We start from the raw sequence: 22,492 nt of genomic DNA, 5'->3' as shown, positions 1-22,492 counted from the left end.
CTATCCTATGGCACATGAACTAAGAAAACATCAGAATAGCCTTAAGAAAGGCTATTCTTCTCCTGTCTTTATTATTCTGATCTGCGCTGCTGTTCCAGTTTTTTTTTCCGCCATATGCAAATTAGTTTTCAGAAAGCACAGGAGGTGTTCCCGTTTGCACAAAAAGCACAGAGGGTGTCTACTCTGCTGTCGGAAGACTATCCAGCGATGCCTCCATCTTCTGCTCCTGACCGCCTCTTCACCGCATTATAGGCCGCGTCTTCAGCTGAAAGAGCCAACTGCGCATGTCTGTTCGACCATTTTCCTGTGGCTGATGACGTGGCGAAGAGGCGTCAGTGGAACAAGAAAGAACCGTAGTTGGAGAGACTTTGGACATCACAGGGGATGACCACTGTGCTTTTTCAGCAAAGGGGAACACCACCTGTGCTTTCTGAAGACTATTTGCATATGGCAAAAAATTAAATAACACCAGAACGGTGGCGCGGATCAGAATAATAGGTAAAAAAAGGTAGGAGAGAAGTATTTAGTCCTGGTATAGTGGTCAGCCTTTCTTAAGGCTATTCCAACGTGATTTTAGTTCAAAAAGGGAAACTAATAGTAGAATCCCTTTAAGGACACATGCGCCACTCAGCTAAGCCCACTGTGTATGGGGGAATCGGGTGAGATAGCTGTTGGATGAACAAGCTTTCAGCAGATAGCTAACCTATGAGTATATACACTCACCGGCCACTTTATTAGGTACACCTGTCCAACTGCTCGTTAACACTTAATTTCTAATCAGCCAATCACATGGCAGCAACTCAGTGCATTTAGGCATGTAGACATGGTCAAGACAATCTCCTGCAGTTCAAACCGAGCATCAGTATGGGGAAGAAAGGTGATTTGAGTGCCTTTGAACGTGGCATGGTTGTTGGTGCCAGAAGGGCTGGTCTGAGTATTTCAGAAATTGCTGATCTACTGGGATTTTCACGCACAACCATCTCTAGGGTTTACAGAGAATGGTCCGAAAAAGAAAAAACATCCAGTGAGCGGCAGTTCTGTGGGCAGAAATGCGTTGTTGATGCCAGAGGTCAGAGGAGAATGGCCAGACTGGTTCGAGCTGATAGAAAGGCAACAGTGACTCAAATAGCCACCCGTTACAACCAAGGTAGCCAGAAGAGCATCTCTGAACGCACAGTACGTCCAACTTTGAGGCAGATGGGCTACAGCAGCAGAAGACCACACCGGGTGCCACTCCTTTCAGCTAAGAACAGGAAACTGAGGCTACAATTTGCACAAGCTCATCGAAATTGGACAATTGAAGATTGGAAAAACGTTGCCTGGTCTGATGAGTCTCGATTTCTGCTGCGACATTCGGATGGTAGGGTCAGAATTTGGCGTCAACAACATGAAAGCATGGATCCATCCTGCCTTGTATCAACTGTTCAGGCTGGTGGTGGTGGTGTCATGGTGTGGGGAATATTTTCTTGGCACTCTTTGGGCCCCTTGGTACCAATTGAGCATCGTTGCAAAGCCAAAGCCTACCTGAGTATTGTTGCTGACCATGTCCATCCCTTTATGACCACAATGTACCCAACATCTGATGGCTACTTTCAGCAGGATAATGCGCCATGTCATAAAGCTGGAATCATCTCAGACTGGTTTCTTGAACATGACAATGAGTTCACTGTACTCCAATGGCCTCCACAGTCACCAGATCTCAATCCAATAGAGCATCTTTGGGATGTGGTGGAACGGGAGATTCGCATCATGGATGTGCAGCCGACAAATCTGCGGCAACTGTGTGATGCCATCATGTCAATATGGACCAAAATCTCTGAGGAATGCTTCCAGCACCTTGTTGTATCTATGCCACGAAGAATTGAGGCAATTCTGAAGGCAAAAGGGGGTCCAACCCGTTACTAGCATGGTGTACCTAATAAAGTGGCCGGTGAGTGTATAGCTATGGTTTGTGTATGTCATAAATAGGGATTGAACAGTTCAAATTGCCACTGCAACCCTGTTATGCTAAAGTCTAATATAGGAGAATTTTTGAGTTGTATGGTTGGAAACAGTGAGGGAGCTCTTATTGAGTTCAGACCCTGGGCAAGTTCCCATTTTACCCCCATCCCCCCCTCTCAACACTTGCATGCGAACAGATCCTTAAACACACAGATTGGAAAATAAAGTTATTCTTTAAGTGGAAGAAACCATTTTCAAATTTCCTTTAGCATCCACAACATGTCATGCATATATATGCCAATGTTTTATTTATTTGTTTATATTTATTTATTTATTTAATGTCCACTTTTAGTGGTGCTAACATTGCGAGGTACGCAGTATGTAACCATGTTGTGCCCTGTCAACAATGCAATATCACAATTGCCTTCTGTATTAGGCACTCCAGTTGCATTCTTGAGACCTGGGATAAAGGACTTTAATGACTAATATATTTTTCTTGCTTGCTTAAGTCTTGAGGTAAATTTCCTGGCTTCCATTTTTATTGTATCTTTTGATTTGGATATTTTTTTTATTTGGATATATAAAATGGATACTATACTGTTTGGAGGCTACTTTGAGACATTACAGTGTATGTAAATGGGGCATTATACCTTTTGGAGGCCAGGAAAGGGGCACTATGGTGTGTGTGTGTGTGTGTGTGTGTGTGTGTATGTAGGGTGGGGGGTAAGTTTAAAGAGGACCTTTCATCAGATCGGGCACATGCAGTTCTACACTCACCGGCCACTTTATTAGGTACACCATGCTAGTAACGCGTTGGACCCCCTTTTGCCTTCAGAACTGCCTCAATTCTTCGTGGCATAGATTCAACAAGGTGCTGGAAGCATTCCTCAGAGATTTTGGTCCATATTGACATGATGGCATCACACAGTTGCCGCAGATTTGTCGGCTGCACATCCATGATGCGAATCTCCCGTTCCACCACATCCCAAAGATGCTCTATTGGATTGAGATCTGGTGACTGTGGAGGCCATTGGAGTACAGTGAACTCATTGTCATGTTCAAGAAACCAGTCTGAGATGATTCCAGCTTTATGACATGGCGCATTATCCTGCTGAAAGTAGCCATCAGATGTTGGGTACATTGTGGTCATAAAGGGATGGACATGGTCAGCAACAATACTCAGGTAGGCTTTGGCGTTGCAACGATGCTCAATTGGTACCAAGGGGCCCAAAGAGTGCCAAGAAAATATTCCCCACACCATGACACCACCACCACCAGCCTGAACCGTTGATACAAGGCAGGATGGATCCATGCTTTCATGTTGTTGACGCCAAATTCTGACCCTACCATCCGAATGTCGCAGCAGAAATCGAGACTCATCAGACAAGGCAACGTTTTTCCAATCTTCAATTGTCCAATTTCGATGAGCTTGTGCAAATTGTAGCCTCAGTTTCCTGTCCTTAGCTGAAAGGAGTGGCACCCGGTGTGGTCTTCTGCTGCTGTAGCCCATCTGCCTCAAAGTTCGACGTACTGTGCGTTCAGAGATGCTCTTCTGGCTACCTTGGTTGTAATGGGTGGCTATTTGAGTCACTGTTGCCTTTCTATCAGCTCGAACCAGTCTGGCCATTCTCCTCTGACCTCTGGCATCAACAACGCATTTCCGCCCACAGAACTGCCGCTCACTGGATGTTTTTTCTTTTTCGGACCATTCTCTGTAAACCCTAGAGATGGTTGTGCGTCAAAATCCCAGTAGATCAGCAGTTTCTGAAATACTCAGACCAGCCCTTCTGGCACCAACAACCATGCCACGTTCAAAGGCACTCAAATCACCTTTCTTCCCCATACTGATGCTCGGTTTGAACTGCAGGAGATTGTCTTGACCATGTCTACATGCCTAAATGCACTGAGTTGCCGCCATGTGATTGGCTGATTAGAAATTAAGTGTTAACGAGCAGTTGGACAGGTGTACCTAATAAAGTGGCCGGTGAGTGTATATACTGCTGGAAAGCTGACAGTGCGCTGAATTCAGCGCACTATCGTCTTTCCCGATCTGTGCCCGGTGTAAAGCGCTATCGGTCCCGGTACCGTAGAGAAATGGGGCAAGAACTGTACCTTGTGGTGCCACCGTACTACAGATCACAGTGTCAGACACACCGTCTTGGGCTCTCACATACTGAGGTCGGTTTGTCAGGTAGTTGTTGGACAGTTGGACAGGTGGTGGTCCACACCACCAAGGTTCAGCTTCTCCCTCAGTAGCCCTGGCTGAATGGTGTTGAACGCACTGGAGAAATCAAAGAACATTATTCTCACAGTGATCCCGGGTTTCTCTAGGTGAGAAAGAGCTCTATGAATAAGGTGGATGATGGCGTCATCCACCACAATGCCCGGCCGGTAGGCAAATTGGAGGGGGTCCAGAGCGGAGCTCACTAGGGGGCGTAGGTGTGTCAGGACCAGTCTCTCTAGGACCTTCATCAGGTGGGATGTCAGTGCTACAGGTCGGTAGTCATTGTAGCCCATCGGGTTGGGTTTCTTTGGGACTGGTACCACGCAAGATGTTTTCCACAGTCGAGGTACCACTCCCAGCTTTAGACTCATATTGTACATGTGCGTAATAATGCCACCTAGCTGGTCACTGCACATTTTAAGAACTCTTGCGCTTATACCATCAGGTCCTCCAGCTTTGTCTGCCTTAATCTTCTTCATTTCCCGACACACCAGAGACTCCTGCAGGATCAGATAGTCAGATTGCAGTTGACCACAGGTCGGTGGGGGTTGGGTCTTGGTGTGTGAGGGGAGGGCGGTTGGCTGACATGCTGGTGGAGGGAGCATTGGCTTGGAGTCGAATCTATTGAAGAATAGATTAAGCTTGTTAAGTCACTTCCTGTCCCCTACTGTTCGATGCCCTGTCTTTTTCTTGTGTCTTGATATTGGCTTAAGGCTGTCCCACACCTCCGAGATTCTACCCTCCCCCATCTGTAGTTCCATCTTCCGCCTGTAGTTGGCTTTCCCTTCTCTGATTAATTGTCTTAGCTGTTTCTGCACCGTCCCCAGGCTATTTTTGTTCCCAGACCTAAAAATTCTCTTTTTTTTCCTTGAGAAGAGTTTCAGAGTTGATCCATGGTTTGTTATTGGAGAAACACCTCACCTTTCTAGTTGGTACCGTGCTGTCCACGCAGAAATTAATGTAGTCTGTTATGTAGTGTGTGAGTCCCTCAATGTCCTCTGGAAATGAGTCATGAAACACTTCCCATAATGTTATATTAAAACAGTCCCTTAGAGACTCGACACTTCCCTCTGACCAAATTTTCACTGTATGGGTAACCGCCGGTTCTCTGCGCACCAGTGGAGTGTATGTGGGTCGCAGATGTACCAGGTTGTGATCTGATCTGCCTAGGGGCGGTAGGGCAGATGAGTTATATGCATCCCTTACATTGGCAAAGAGCAAATCCAGTGTTTTGTTGTCTCTTGTATGGCAGGTTACATACTGTGTGAAGCCTGGTAGAGTAGATGCTGGAGAGACATGGTTGAAATCTCCCGACACTAGGAGCAGGGCATGGGGGTGAGATGATTGCAGCTCGCTCACAGCAGCATGGAGGACTTCACAGGCAGCATCAGTTTTTGCAGAGGGGGGAACATATGCAGCTAGTACGATAACATGTGATAGTTCCCTTGGCAGGTAATAAGGTCTCATGCTCACGGCTAACAGTTCAATATCCTTTCCACACAATTGTTTCTTAACTACAATATGTCCTGGATTACACCATCTCTCATTCACAAACATTGCAAGCCCTCCTCCTTTTTGCTTACCACTCTCCAGCGTCCTGTCCGCATGAAGAAGTTTGAAGCCCTCCACGGAGGCAAGTGTGTCCGGAGTGATTTCAGTAAGCCAAGTCTCTGTAAACAGCATCATACTGCACTCACGAAACGCCTGTTGATGTCTGGTCAGTGCTGTCAGTTCATCCATCTTATTCACAATTGATCTCACATTCCCCATAATGATGGACGGAATCACATGCTTTTTGCGTTTTTTTTCTTCACTTTTCAGTATGCTGGCTCGTTTTCCGCGTTTTCTAAGTTTTCTTATTAGTTCGTGGGGGATGGTGAGAGCATGCTTCTAAGGTGTAATAGTGTCTCAATCATCACAAAGGGTACCCCTTACTTGATGGCTAAAACCTAACTTTTATTAAATAATTTGCTAAAATTCATTCTTAATATTCCCACTACACAAACACATACACACCCAGGACCCTATATTCCACCTGGTCCCTATAAGTGAAAATAACTTAGGAGGGGGTTGGTTCCTGTCAGTTGGTGGTTTCACTGGATTATTTTAACTGTCAAGAAACCCCTTTCCATGTGACCCCTTCCTAATAGGTGTAATAGTGTCTCCTTAGTGTAAACCAGTCTTCCTTGTATGTGTGGAGGCATACTTCAAACAAAAGGATCAAAAAGGATTTCTTAAAAAGTCTTTCTGCATCAAATTCCAGCCCATGGTAAGTTCTTATACTAATGTTCCTTATAGTAATAGAAAAGAAGTGAAGAAAAAGGACAGGATAGAGAAAGATCAGTTTAGTTTGTACCAGCTGTAACACAGGCAGCCACACAAGGCGGCGCCAGGAAGACATTGACAGTGAATTGACAGTATTTAGTCCTGATATAGCGGTCAGTGGCTGACCTGACAGTATTTAGTCCTGGTATAATGGTCAGTGGCTGATGTAACAGTATTTGGTCCTGGTATAGCGGTCAGTGGCTGACGTGACAGTATTTAGTCCTGGTATAATGGTCAGCGGGTGACGTGACAGTAGTTAGTCCTGATATAGTGGTCAGTGGCTGACGTGACAGTATTTAGTCCTGGTATAGCGGTCAGCGGGTGATGTGACAGTATTTAGTCCTGGTATAGCAGTCCTATTTGATAACTCTGTATGTATATAAATATTTTCTAGTGTGAGGAAGGGCATGAGCCTTGTTACTTTTGCACCTGATCTTTAAAGATAAGGCTCACAAGCAACTAGTTTGCCTAGGCAAAAAAAATAAAACTTACAAATTTACAAACAACCACTTAAAAGACATTAAGAACACCCCTGTAAGTACCAGTGATAGGCACTACAGCACATTGAATTAACAGAATGTGACTATGTTGTATGTACAAGTGGGGCCCCACTTTTAATTTTGCCCAGGGCCCCATTTTGTCTAAAACCGGCCCTGGTCATCGTAATGTACTAAGTTGTCGTAGATGTAGTTAGCCCTTGAATCCTCAGGAACATTTTGAAATCCTCTAAGTTCACCAGGTGTTGTTGCTACAGACACAACTTAATTCAGGGTCCAAGGGCATGGTCCAAGACCACCATCATGAAAATCACTGCATCCTCCACTCTGCTCCACTCCGGTGAGAAGCCTTCCAGCAGGATGCTTACTTCAGGATACAGTGAAGCAGGTCCTCTGCTGTGTGGCTCCTCTTATCCAGGCAGCATGGCTTACTCTCTTGAAGTGAGGGTGGAGAAAAAGTGAGAAGAGTGGAAGCAATGGCTTTCCGTAATAAAGATGGCGGTGGGAAATAGTCCAGAAATGAGGATCCAGGGGAGGTGGATAGCTCCCAGTTATCCTAAAGAAATAATGGCAGCTAGGTATCCTCCATCAAGGTTGAGTGCATGCCATCAGTTGGCAAAACTGGCACAACTGACAGATAAGAGCATATTACTGTCTCCTGGCCACATGTTCTCTTATGAACATGTCAAACAGGAGGAGTGGGAGTTGGTGTTGTTGATAACGATGATGACCATATGCTAGGTTACATGTGGCCTGCCTACAAGGAAGATCACAGGCAGGAGTAGGAGAACAGCCTTACTCACTTTCCCTGCCAGTGTTACTGTCAAATCTATTTTTCCAAATAAGAGAATGATGCCTTTTTCACTATGTAGAGATGTTAATCCTACATTTGTTCCTGCATGACCATAGCTAAGTTTCTGCTTGTTGATCTTGCACATTGCCATGGATTTACCAGTTGACTGTATGTAGTTGCTGCCACCAGCATCAGCATAAACATGTCTGCCATTACCACTATCAGTGCCACCAACTCCACCCTGCTAGATTTCCCTCAGTCTGCCTTCAGCAGGATGTTGCAATGGCTGGAATTGTTACTATCACCACTGCCACAACCCTCTCCATCACCTTGTCACCTCGACCTGGTTGTCAGGTCCTATCCATAAGAGAATCATCATTGGTAATGTCATCATCATCTTTCCCAATTTATCATTGTCATCATCATTATCATCATCATCAAGGCCATGCCCACCCTTAGAATTCCCATCTCTAGATAGATTTCATTTCAGTCTCAACCATTGCCCGATAATCCTTGATCATCTTAATCCTTAAGTACTATCATGGTGTCAATAATACACAACTATCATACACATATCATTATGATAGACATCATGATAGTATTTAAGGGTTAAATTTGTCTTCTCTGCTTTGGCTGATTTCTACTCCACCTATTTCCCAAAGAAACAAGTCATTCTAATCATTAATCTATTACCTAGCCTGACAATCTTCAGGAGGAAATGGAGCTGTTCAGGGTGAATGCAGTCTCTACCTCTTATTGGAGTTATTATGGAGTTATTATAGATTCCAAGATATTAGTAATATTTGTACTTCCCTACTTTGTTCTGTGGTATAGATAAAATAAGGATCTGTGTATTCTGCTACCAAGGAGAACGAATCACAAGCAACTAATATCTTTGTAGTAGTCATCAGAAACAAAACTTGGAACATTTTTAGGGTGCATTCACACTGAGTAAACGCTAGCTTATTCTGAACGTAAAACACGTTCAGAATAAGCGGCGTCTAAAGCAGCTCCATTCATTTCTATGGAAGCGGGGATACGAGCGCTCCCCATAGAAATGAATGGGCTGCTTCTTTCACTCCGTGCAGTCCCATTGAAGTGAATGGGGAGTGCCAGCGTGTACGCTCCGGCATGAGCAGAGCTTGCCGTATACGTCGGCACTCCCCATTCACTTCAATGGGACTGCACGGAGTGAAAGAAGCAGCCCATTCATTTCTATGGGGAGCGCTCGTATCCCCGCTCCCATAGAAATGAATGGAGCTGCTTTAGACGCCGCTTATTCTGAACGTGTTTTACGTTCAGAATAAGCTAGCGTTTACTCAGTGTGAATTCACCCTTAGTTTAATTTATATTTGTTTAATTAGGAACAATAATAAAATGATTTTTGAATGCAATGTCATAATGAAAAAGCAGAGAACAGAACCAGCTTGTGTAAACTGAATTTATTGGTTTATTGTACATAATTTAATCAGGAAATTTGATAGTTCCCTTTTAAACTCAAGACTTAAAATGGGATGAATAAGTATGTGACACAGCTCCAAAAATATGACCTCTCTGTCAGCTCTCCAGCCAAGCTCTGCCTAATGTCTGCTGCTGGAGCAACTTCTTAAGCCTCCTTGACGAGAAGACTCTCTGCAGCTGAGTCGCTGCCGGAACATCCACAAAGTGTGGACTGGAGGGGGGTAGAATGACAGGTCCCACTACCAATCCTACCTGTCATTCCTAAAAATCCAGCCCAATACTGAGCATTTACCAAAATACTCAGCAGACGAAAGTTGTCTGCTGAGAATAAACATTCCTGGAGTTTTCTCATCTCACCCACCTGAGTAGTTTGGGTGAGATGTACACCCCCTCCATTATCTGACCAGCCATCGGCTTACATATCTCCCCCCCCCCCCTTCTCCAGACCGGAGGGCTGGGCATTTGTGGCCATCATACAATGCACCCTTGACAGGACATCAGTGTTTCCCAATAATTTCCCTGGCCTGTGTTCTACATCAATAAACTCACTGAACCTAAAGATGTTGTGTCCACCTATCAAAACACTTATCACTGAAATATACTAGGAGGACCCTGGTATACTGTATAAAACTTAACCTTTAATGAAATAAATAATTAAAAGTATCAAAACACGAGTGGTCACTATTTCTTGTCACACTCCGGACCAACAAAGTTGCCGTAGCAGATGAATATTTGCCTATAGACTTTGGTATAACATTCCCACTCACTACACCTGCTGAGGGGAACAGATTACACTTACAGGGGAGGGACTCTGGCTAGCTCCCATCAACAAGTAAAGCGTGTCCTTTGATTAAAGGGTCGGCGCACCTTACTGGCATATTGCCTATGGAATCAGCATAGCTTACTGGCCCTTCCTCCCTGTAAATAGCATGTCATAGCAAATCTTATGGGAGTTCAATATGATAGCGTAGGATTCCAAATGAACCACTCAGTCTTCTCCAAAGCACTCGCACCTGAGGATACTGGCCTAATGCCACACCAACAGGACTCATGCTAGATGAAAAACTGAATTTGGATCCACTAAACTCCCCATAGAGAAGCTACTATTGACATGTAACTAAATAGCCCTGTCATCATGGTTCTGCCCTACGCGTTTCCACTGTTCAAAGTATCATCAGGGGCTGTCTCAGGGTATTCACTGCAACAATAGATAAAACTGTGTAGCGTGACCGCAGCGTGACCGCTCTGATGCCGGCGGTGTGGCATTAGGCCAGTATCCTCAGGTGCGAGTGCTTTGGAGAAGACTGAGTGGTTCATTTGGAATCCTACGCTATCATATTGAACTCCCATAAGATTTGCTATGACATGCTATTTACAGGGAGGAAGGGCCAGTAAGCTATGCTGATTCCATAGGCTATATGCCAGTAAGGTTTGCCGACCCTTTAATCAAAGGACACGCTTTACTTGTTGATGGGAGCTAGCCAGAGTCCCTCCTCTGTAAGTGTAATCTGTTCCCCTCAGAAGGTGTAGTGAGTGGGAATGTTATGCCAAAGTCTATAGGCAAATATTCATCTGCTACGGCAACTTTGTTGGTCCGGAGTGTGACAAGAAATAGTGACCACTCGTGTTTTGATACTTTTAATTATTTATTTCATTAAAGGTTAAGTTTTATACAGTATACCAGGGTCCTCCTAGTATATTTCAGTGATAAGTGTGACCTCCGATAGTAGCCCGCAATGCCAAGAAATGCCATGACTTGCTTCTTGGTTAGCGGTCTTGGCCAGTTCTGTATTGCCTCCACTTTATTGATTTGGGGCTTTATTACCCCTTTGCCAATGACATAACCCAGGTACTTGACTTCCTCCAGCCCTAAAGCACATTTCTCAGGGTTGATAGTAAGGCCTACCTCACTTATGGAGTCCAGTACTGCCTGCACCTTACAGAGGTGACTTCCCCAGTCTGGGCTATGAATGACCACATCGTCCAGGTAAGCTGCTGCGTAGTCACGATGTGGCCGCAAGATCTCATCCATCAACCTCTGAAGGGTAGCAGGAGCTCCATGCAAACCAAATGGCATAATCCTGTACTGGAACAGATCTTCCGGAACAACAAAGGCAGTTTTCTCTTTGGCTTCTTTAGACAAAGGTATTTGCCAGTAACCTTTTGTCAGGTCCAGTGTGGTTATGTACCTGGCATTACCCAACTTCTCAATAAACTCATCAACCCTGGGCATGGGATAAGTGTCAAACTGGGAAATCTCATTCAATTTTCTAAAATCATTGCAGAACCGCCAAGTACCATTGAGCTTTGGTATCAATACAATTGGGTTAGACCACTCACTTTTGGATTCCTCAATTACACCTAACTGCAACATACGTTTAACCTCAGCTGACACTGCCTCTGGTATTCTGTAGGGTTTGAGGTTTACTTTCCTCCCAGGTTCTGTCTCTACATGGTGCTCTATAAGGTGTGTACGCCCTGGTAGATCAGAGAACTTGCGTCTATTTTTCTGCAGGAACTCTTTTTCCTCTTGTTGTTGGGGCACTGAGAGGGTCTCATTCACGCGGACTGGAGGGATTGGTGGCAACGAATCACCCACCTCTGTATTTGAGGCCACCAAGGATTCCCTCGGGTTCCAGGGCTTAATCAAATTCACATGTTATATTTGAAAAGGCTTCCTTTTCCCTGGTTGGTGAACCTTATAGTTGACTGGCCCTACTTTTTCCACAATTTCATATGGGTCTTGCCATTTCGCTAAGAACTTGCTCTCCACAGTTGGCACCAAAATAAGGACTCTGTCCCCTGGGTTAAATTCTCGGACTCTAGCAGAACGATTGTAAATTCTGCTTTGGGCCTCTTGTGCTCTTTGCAGATGTTCTTTTACAATTGGTATAACTGTTGAAATACGGTCCTGCATTTGAGCTACATGCTCTATGACACTACGATATGGGGAAGCCTCTGTTTCTCAGGTTTCTTTGGCTATATCAAGTAGGCCCCTGGGGTGTCTACCATAGACTAATTCAAAAGGGTAAAACCTGTAGACGCTTGTGGAACCTCTCTAATAGAGAACATCAGGTATGGCAACAGGCAATCCCAGTCACGACCATCTTTTTCTACCACCTTTTTAAACATATGCTTGAGAGTCTTATTAAAGTGCTCCACTAACCCATCTGTCTGATACACAGAGGTCCGTATGTGGGTAATTTTAAACAGCTTGTATAGCTCTTTCATCACCTTTGACATGAACAGGGTGCCTTGGTCAGTCAGTATCTCTTTAGGTATGCCTGTCCTTGAAAATATATAGAATAACTCACGGGCAATACTCTTTGATGTCATATTACGCAAGGGAACCGCCTCAGGATAGCGAGTCGCGTAATCTAAGACAACCAGAATATATTGGTGACCTCTAGCTGACTTGACTATTGGACCAACCAAGTCCATACCAATCCTTTCAAAAGGCACTTCAATGATGGGCAGGGGAACCAAGGGACTACGGAAATGTGGGGCTGGGGCATGTACCTGACACGTAGGACAGGACGCACAATAGTCCTTCACTTCCCTGTACACGCCTGGCCAATAAAATCTTTGGAGAATCCTCTCCTGTGTTTTCCCTGCCCCTAGGTGTCCCCCAAGCACATGATTATGGGCCATATCAAGTATCATACGGCGGTATGGCTTTGGTACAAGAAGCTTCTCCGCAATTTCCCCATTACTTTTTTCAACCCAATACAAGAGATCATTATTCATAGCAAAATGTGGGAATTGGTGGTCAGCATCAGGTTCCTGAGGCACATTGTTAACAACTGTCACATTATCACGAGCATTAGCAAGAGTGGGATCTCTCAACTGTGCAGTACCAAAATTATCCCGTGAGACCTCTAATTCAGGTATGTTAGGCTCAGGAGCTGGGGAAGAGGCATCATCCTCCTCTCCAGCTAGGACCTGTAACGGGAAGGTGTTGCCCTCCTCATGCACTTTGGGCGTAGGCGGGGTTTCTACCTTTGGCTGTGTGGTTGTACCTTTTCGCCACAAATCCCAGAACAAAGGGAAATCACGTCCCAAAATCATATTATGCATAAGGTTTTTACAACACCCACTTCATAATAAACAGATCCTACTATAATCTCTATTGTGACCTTGGACATGGGGTAGTCCTTGACATCCCCATGGATGCAACAAACACTCATACGTTTGTCCTGGATAAAGTCCCCAGCTATCAAGCTGGCATGCACCAGAGTGACCAGGCTACCAGAGTCCAACAACACCTGGACAGAATGGCCATTCACCACAACTTGGCAGACCTGAGGCCCAGTTTCTAGTCCCAGTGCTGCAGCACAGACAGATCTGGCAAATAATGATTGATGCCTACCAGCGTCACAGTCCATTGGCTCAGAGGTGAATGGGCACTGTGCAGCAACATGTCCCCGCTCATGGCATCTCCAACACTGTACCAGGCCTGGTTTCTCCAGCAGAATGTCCCTTCTTGGGCTGCTGGACTGCCTAGAAAACCCATCACAAGCTCTTTTCCCTCCGCTCTCAAATAACGGAACAGTCTTACCAGGAGGTGCCCTCCGCCGGGTGTTTCTGGGGGATGGTCGCGCTGTAGGGTCATCACAGTGTTCAGCCTCAGTCGCCAGGTACCTCTCCAGAAGGCTGACGAGCTGGTTGGCATCTTTGGGGTCTCCATGTCCAACCCAGCACTGATATGCAGGAGGAAGAGCTCTGATGAATCGGTCTAGGACCACCTTCTCCACCATCTTTGCAGGGGTACAGGTGTCTGGTTCCAGCCACTTTTTCACCAGGTGAATCAAGTCGTACATCTGGGATCTGGCAGGCTTGTCCATTTCGTAGCTCCGGTCAAATAGGGTGCAATGACGTCTGCCCAGTCAGCAGCTGGCAGTTTCTCCCGTTTGGCCACTCTCTCAAACACACTCAGGAAGGCCTCCACGTCATCATCTGGGGTCATCTTTTGCAAAGCTCTTTGCACAGCCCGCTTCTCATCTCTGTGCTCCACAGGTCTCTGCAGGCTAGTGACACCAGTCTCTTTAAGGAGTGTAATCTGCTCCAACAGCAAATGGTTGGTCTCCTGTTGCTGCACATTGGACTGCACGAGATGTTTCAGTATCTCCTCCATAGTCTGGGTCTGTATAGCGGCTGCAGCCTTCACCCAAGACATAAAAAAAAAAAATTCTCCAGCAAGGAGTGGACGTGTCGTTGCCCCTAGCAACCGCTGTATGCCCGTGTCCTCCACCAATTGTCATAATGTAATCTTTGTGTCACAACTAACACACTTACTCATGTCAGTAAATGTCCTACCTCTTACTGGGGCTGTCTCTGAGTGAGAGGGAGGTAGAGAGAGTTATAGAACACATTCTCCTCTACCTAGAGTTCGCCATGCCATGTATTGTGGGTAGTCTCCTCTGACATGTCCAGAAAGGACTGCAGATTCCAGATGTAATATGGAAAGGGGGGAAACTGCTAAATAGTGCAGTATATGAGTTATATAATGATCAGACATAGTGAGACTCACACTCACACATACAAATAACCTAAATAGCTGAAACAACAAACACACTTTTGCTGTGCAAAATTTATTTCAATGCAACATACAATTTGCATTTCATCCTTGCACAGGGGCCATCTTATTCTTTTCTGTATCATTCCAATATTACTATATGTGCTGTCGATGCTTTAATATAGGCCCTAGTAGGCGCAAGAACTGCCTGATTTATCAAGAGACTCCATCCTTTACATAACTCAGGCACCAGGTTGTGCGCCACAATGGAGATCCACGCTAGATAGGAACTGGTGTCATTTTCCTTTGTATCTCAAGCCAGAAAACTGGTGTGAGCTATAATAAATATTTCAGGTCAAGGAGTCCCAGCTCTGCTCCACTCACATTCACTGCAAAAAGTAATCCCTATTCTTGTCTATGAGATCTGCTAGAGCCACTGGATGGTTCTTTACTGATAGTTTCCAATTTCACTATCAACTTCAATATGCCCAATCTGAATAAAACAAAGTCCATAATTTTGATGGATATATTCAGTACTTTCACAACATTTAACACTAGAGATGAGCGAACAGTGTTCTATCGAACACATGTTCGATCGGATATCAGGCTGTTCGATGTGTTCGATTCGAATGGAACATCACGTGGCAAACTCCAAAAAAATTTGATTCCCCTCCCACCTTCCCATGCGCTTTTTTTGCACCAATAACAGCGCAGGGGAGCTACAGGAACTACGACACCGGAGGCATCGAAAAAAATCGGAAAAAGTCATTGGCTGCCGAAATCAGGTGACCTCCATTTTAGACAAATAGTGAATTTCAAATCCGGGTCATATGAGAATGTGAACTTTGTGACTAAGAGACAGGGATAGCTGTACAGGCAGGGATAGCTAGGGATAACCTTTATTTAGGTAGGAATGTTATTAAAAATAACTTTTTGGGGCTCTATCGGGTGTGTAATTGTGATTTTTGTGACAAACTTTTTCCCATAGGAATGCATTGGACAGCGCTGATTGGCCAGAGTACGGAACTCGACCAATCAGCGCTGGCTCTGCTGGAGGAGGCGGAGTCTAAGATCGCTCCACACCAGTCTCCATTCAGGTCCGACCTTAGACTCCGCCTCCTCCGGCAGAGCCAGCGCTGATTGGCCGAAGGCTGGCCAATGCATTCCTATGGGAATGCAGAGACTTAGCAGTGCTGAGCCAGTTCTGCTCAACTACACCATGTGCCGGTCAGCCCATCTGATATAGCAGAGCCGAGTGTGCACACTCGGCTCTGCTATATCAGATGGGCTGACCAGCACACGGTGTAGTTGAGCAGAACTGGCTCAGCACTGCTAAGTCTCTGCATTCCCATAGGAATGCATTGGCCAGCGCTGATTGGCCAGAGTACGGAACTCGACCAATCAGCGCTGGCTCTGCTGGAGGAGGCGGAGTCTAAGATCGCTTCACACCAGTCTCCATTCAGGTCCGACCTTAGACTCTGCACACTCGGCACACGGTGTAGTTGAGCAGAACTGGCTCAGCACTGCTAAGTCTCTGCATTCCCATAGGAATGCATTGGCCAGCCTTCGGCCAATCAGCGCTGGCTCTGCCGGAGGAGGCGGAGTCTAAAGTCGGACCTGAATGGAGACTGGTGTGGAGCGATCTTAGACTCCGCCTCCTCCAGCAGAGCCAGCGCTGATTGGTCGAATTCCGTACTCTGGCCAATCAGCGCTGGCCAATGCATTCCTATGGGGAAAAGTTAGCTTGCGAAAATCGCAAGCTGACAGGGATTTCCATGAAATAAAGTGACTTTTATGCCCCCAGACATGCTTCCCCTGCTGTCCCAGTGTCATTCCAGGGTGTTGGTATCACTTCCTGTGGTGTCATAGTGGACTTGGTGACCCTCCAGACATGGATTTGGGTTTCCCCCTTAACGAGTATATGTTCCCCATAGACTATAATGGGGTTCGAAACCCGTTCGAACACTCGAACAGTGAGCGGCTGTTCGAATCGAATTTCGAACCTCGAACATTTTAGTGTTCGCTCATCTCTATTTAACACCCATTGTAACATCATTTGAAGCTGAACATCAGCCTTTCAAAACAAAATGGTCAAAATGTACAGCACTTTCTCAAGAAAAGCAGGTTGCTGTATTGATAGCAATACTATCCTGCCTCAGGGTAAATTCTTCCTAGTTAATATAAAAATCAAACCAGTGACAAACATTATTGACTTTATTCTGTAAGATCTATTACACAACCAGACTATTAGGTTATTTTCTGGGAAGGACAGGTCCTTGGAGTCATCATTCCCAGTAGGTGGCCTGTATAAATGGTTTCCCGATTAGCCAACAAATAAACCTTTGGAGCATAAAAGATGCTTATTTGAGAGCAGTACTGGAGACCACTGTAAATGGAGATGTACTGCTGACAGTAATGATATTATATGGGGACTGTGAGAGAGTGAAAGGTGTGGTCTGGGACGATAGGTATGTCCCAGCCAGGTAGCTGAAGGGTGTTTGGTAAAGGCCCACACCAGGGAGGTCAGTGTCCAATGTAGCAGTGCTGGACCTGCTACACACTCATTGCTGCTGCATCGGATTGCTACATTGGTAGAGCTGAGTGTGTAGAGGGTTCAGCTCTGCTTCATCTCAGCATAGGAATGCATTGACCAGCGTTGATTAGCCGAATGCTGTACTTCTGTATGGCATTCGGCCAATCAACGCTGGTCAATGCATTCCTATGGGATAAAGTCAGCTCGCGCATATCACAAGCTGACAGGGATCCCGACAAAATGGAGCCCCAAAGAGCTGGGTGAGTAACATTCCCCCCTAAATAAAGATAATCCCTAGCTAACCCTGCTTGTAGATCTGTCCCTGTCTCACATAGTCACATAGTTCAGAGTCCCAAATTAGTCGAATGTTAAATCCACCATTCGTCTAAATTGGAGGTCACCTGAATTAGCCAGCCAATTACTTTTTCCGATTTTTTTTTCACTGCCTCCGTTGTCGTAGTTCCTATCCCACCTCCCCCGCGCCGTTATTGGTGCAAAAAAAAGTGCCAGGGAAGGTGGGAGGGGATACGAATTTTTACTGCGTTTGCGGCCTTGTATTTGATTGTAATTGAATATCTCAAACGGCCTGATATTCGATCAAATCTGTATTTGATCGAACGGTGTTCGCTAATCTCTACCCACCACCAAAAAAATTATTACTGTAGGAATTGCAATTGTAGAAAACAAATACCTTCATGTAGGGTCCAAACTGTTTGAGACTCCCAGATTCACTATTCTGGTGATAACTGTAGCACACAACTTTCAGATTCTGAATACAGGTGATCTTTAGAGGGAGCAAAAACCTAGCTGCCGATTGATTCATCAGGTTGTGCAGAGACTTCCAATCAGTGATTTCTAAACTCTAAGGGCTAGTTCACATGGAGTTTTTTGGCAGCAGATTTTGACGTGGAATCCGCCTCAAAATCTGCCTGGTAAAACGGCTCCCATTGACTTGAATGGGAGGCACTTGCTTCTTTTTTCCACTAGCTAGTAGCGGAAAAAAGAAGCAAGATGCTCTATCTTGCCACGTCTGACTCAGCCACAGCATCCGTGGCGCGAGACTCCCTCCCGATTAGGCCAATTCATTCAGGCCTAATCCGGAGCAGAATGCTGCAACGTGTTATGTTCACACGCGGAATCCATTTTCCGCCGTGTGAACATACCCTTAAAGTTACAGTATGTGTTTTGGGGCGTACAATAACATTGCCATTGGCATCTATTAAGTCCAGGCAAAAACAAAGATCCCTCCCTCACTAGTGCCCCTATGCAAAAGAAATATGTCACATGACAAATGCTGTTCAATCTACAAGAAGCTTGGCAAAGGGCAGGAGGAACTGAGCAGGTTTTACAGTTTAACATACAGTTTTATGTATAAAGGTTCAGTGATGATCACTTTACTGGTCTCTATTTCACTATACCAAGAATCAATGTAGCATAGTAAGTGGGATGAAATAGAAAAGGTTCCTGTCAGACTGGTATTTCCTTTCATTTTTTACATTTTCATAATTTTTTTGGTGGGGTATACACTTGTCTATATTATATACTAGCAGGAGGACCCAGCTTCGCATGGGTATATTACATTTTATGTTTGTGTAGTGGCCCCATAAGAATTGTCCAATTTTGCACTAGTGTATTTTGTACACATAATTATGTGATTATGTGTTTCTCATTTTGGATATCAGTGAAAAACCTGTGATCAGTTGTTATGGATACCTAGCTGTATCTAATCCTTCACCGTGTAGTACTGTGTTGAGACGCAAGTATCTAATCCTTGTTGGTGTGGTACTGTGTGCAGATGCACATATTTAATCCTCCGGCGTGTGGTACTGTGTGCAGATGCGTGTATCTAATCCTCCCAATGTGGTATTGTGTGAAGAGGCACGTATCTAATCCTCCAGCAAGTGAAACTGTGTGCAGACGTGCGTATCTAATCTTACGGCATGTGGTACTGTGTGCAGACGCATGTATCCAATCCCCCGATGCATGGTACTGTGTGCAGACGTGCGTATCTAATCCTCCGGCGTGTGAAACTGTGTGCAGACGCATGTATCTAATACTACGGCATGTGGAACTGTGTGCAGACATGCGTTTCTAATCCTCTGGCGACGGTACTATGTGAAGACATGCGTATCTAATCCTCCCCTGTGTGGTATTATGTGAAGAGGTGCGTATCTAATCCTCCCCTGTGTGGTACTTTGTGCAGACACACGTATCTAATCCTTCAGCGTGTGGAACTGTGTACAGACGCGCATATCTAAACCTCGGTCGTGTGGTACTGTGTGCGGACGCATGTATCTAATCCTCTCCTGTGTGGTATTGTGTGTAGACGCGCGTATCTAATCCTACAGCATGTGGTACTATGTGCAGATGCGCGGATCTAATCCTCTGGCGTGTGGTACTGTCTGAAGACGTGCATATCTAATCCTTCCCCATGTGGTACTGTGTGCTGAGGCGCGTATCTAATTCTCTGGCTTGTGGTACTGTGTGCAGAGACATGTATCTAATCCTCCCCTGTGTAGTATTGTGTGAAGAGGCGCGTATCAAATCCTACGGCATGTGGAACTGTGTGTAGACGCGTGCATCTAATCCTACGGCATGTGGAACTGTGTGTAGACGCGTGCATCTAATCCTACGGCATGTGGTACTGTGTGCAGACGTGCTTATCTTATGCTCTGGTGTGTGGAACTGTGTGTAGATGCGCGTATCCAATCCTTTAGCATGTGGTACTGTGTGCAGACGCATGTATCTAATCCTTCAGTGTGTGGAACTCTGTGCAGAAGCACGTATTTAATCCTCTGGTGTGTGGGACTGTGTGCAGACACTTGTATCTAATCCTCTGGCGTGTGATACTGTGTGCTCATCTATGTATCTAATCCTCTGATGCGTGTATCTCAGTTTGGATATCAGTGTTGTATTGTGCATTTGGAGTGACCGTGTGTATTGCAGTTGGAATATTAGTGAAAGACTTGCAGGGGGGGGAACATTGTGTTTGGAATGCTGTATCTCAGCAACGGTACATCCGAGCGAGTTGGAGTCTCGTCTTAAACCTTCCCGGGTACCTGAAGTATCTCTGTACCAAATTTGGTGAAGATCGGTCCAGTCGTTTGGTTCGCATTAGAGAACAGACAGACAGACGGACGGACGGACAGACAGACAGAAATTCATTTTTACTACAGGGAGGACCCGGCTTCGCACGGGTATATTACATTTTATGTTTGTGTAGTGGCCCCATAAGAATTGTCCAATTTTGCACTGATGTATTTTGTATGTGGTTTGTGTGTATGTCCATAAGCGTCATGTGATTATGTGTATCTCATTTTGGATGTCAGTGAAAAACCTGTGATTAGTTGTTATGGATATCTGGAGTAAAGCTGTATCTAATCCTTCCCCGTGTAGTACTGTGTTTAGATGCGCGTATCTAATCCTTGTTGGTGTGGTACTGTGTGCAGATGCGCGTATCTAATACTCTGGCGTGTGGTACTGTGTGCAGATGCGCGTATCTAATCCTCCCCCATGTGGAACTGTGTGCTGAGACGTGTATCTAATTCTCTGGCATGTGGTACTGTGTGCAGAGGCCTGTATCTAATCCTCCAAAGTGTGGTACTGTGTTCAGATGCATGTATCTAATCCTCCCCTGTGTGGTATTGTGTGAAGAGGCACGTATCTAATCCTACGGTGTGTGGAACTGTGTGTAGATGCACGTATCTAATCCTACAGCATGTGGTACTGTATGCAGACGTGTGTATCTAATCCTATGGCGTGTACAACTGTGTGAAGATGCGTGTATTTATTCCTCTGGCGTGTGGATCTGTAAGCAGACACACGTATCTAATCCTACGGCATGTGGTACTGTGTGCAGACCTGCTTATCCAATCCTCTGGCATGTGGTATTGTGTGCAGGCGCATGTATCCAATCCCCCGGCGTATGGTACTGTGTGCAGACGCGCATATCTAATCCTCCGGCGTGTGAAACTGTGTGCAGACGCATATATCTAATACTACGGCATGTGGTACAGTGTGCAGATGTGCATTTCTAATCCTCCGGCGTATGGAACTGTGTGCAGATGTGCATATCCAATCCTCTGGCGTGTAGTACCATGTGCAGATGCGCATATCTAATCCTTCCCCGTGTGATACTGTGTGTAGAAACGCGTATCTAATCCTCTGGCGGTGGTACTATGTGAAGACATGCGTATCTAATCCTCCAGCATGTTGAACTGTGTGCAGATGTGCGTATCTAATCCTCCCCCATGTTATACTTAGAGCAGACACACGTATCTAATCCTTCAGCGTGTGTAACTGTGTGCAGACACGCACATCTAACCCTCGGTCGTGTGGTACTGTGTGCAGATGCACGTATCTAATCCTCCCCTGTGTGGTATTGTGTGAAGAGGCGCGTATCTAATCCTACGGCATGTGGAACTGTGTGTAGACATGGGTATCTAATCCTACGGCATGTGGTACTGTGTGCAGACGCGCGTATTTAATCCTCCACTGTGTGGTATTGTGTGAAGAGGCGCGTACCTAATCCTACGGCATGTGGAACTGTGTGTAGACGCACGTATCTAATCCTACGGCACGTGGTACTGTGTGCAGACACGCGTATCTAATCCTACGGCATGTGGTACTGTGTGTAGACGCGCGTATCTAATCCTATGGCGTGTACAACTGTGTGAAGACACGTGTATCTAATCCTCCCCTGTGTGGTATTGTGTGAAGAGGCGCGTATCTAATCTTACGGCATGTGGAACTGTGTGTAGATGCGTGTATCCAATCCCCCGGCATGTGGTACTGTGTGCAGACGCGCGTATCTAATCCTATGGCGTGTACAACTGTGTGAAGACACGTGTATCTAATCCTCCCCTGTGTGGTATTGTGTGAAGAGGCGCATATCTAATCTTATGGCGTGTGGAACTGTGTGTAGATGCGCGTATCCAATCCCCCGGCATGTGGTACTGTGTGCAGACACGCGTATCTAATACTATGGCATGTGGTACTGTGTGTAGACGCGCGTATCTAATCCTCCCCCGTGTGGTACTGTGTGCAGACGCGCAAATCTAATTCTCCCCCGTGTGATACTGTGTACTGAGACGTGTATCTAATTCTCTGGCTTGTGATACTGTGTGCAGAGGCATGTATCTAATCCTCCAAAGTGTGACACTGTGTGCACACACATGTATCTAATCCTCCCCTGTGTGGTATA

General features: G+C 45.6%; 1 pseudogene; it reads right to left on the bottom strand.

The window, feature by feature from the left end:
• Positions 1–14,829: 14,829 nt before the first annotated feature.
• Positions 14,830–14,945, bottom strand: LOC142198772 (U6 spliceosomal RNA; annotated as a pseudogene).
• Between the last annotated feature and the right edge of the window lie 7,547 nt (positions 14,946–22,492).

The sequence above is a fragment of the Leptodactylus fuscus genome, chromosome 3 (genome assembly GCF_031893055.1).
Source record: "Leptodactylus fuscus isolate aLepFus1 chromosome 3, aLepFus1.hap2, whole genome shotgun sequence".
NCBI classification, from domain to species: domain Eukaryota; kingdom Metazoa; phylum Chordata; class Amphibia; order Anura; family Leptodactylidae; genus Leptodactylus; species Leptodactylus fuscus.
Note: the sequence above shows the minus strand (reverse complement) of the source record. Positions and strands in the feature narration are given on the sequence as shown.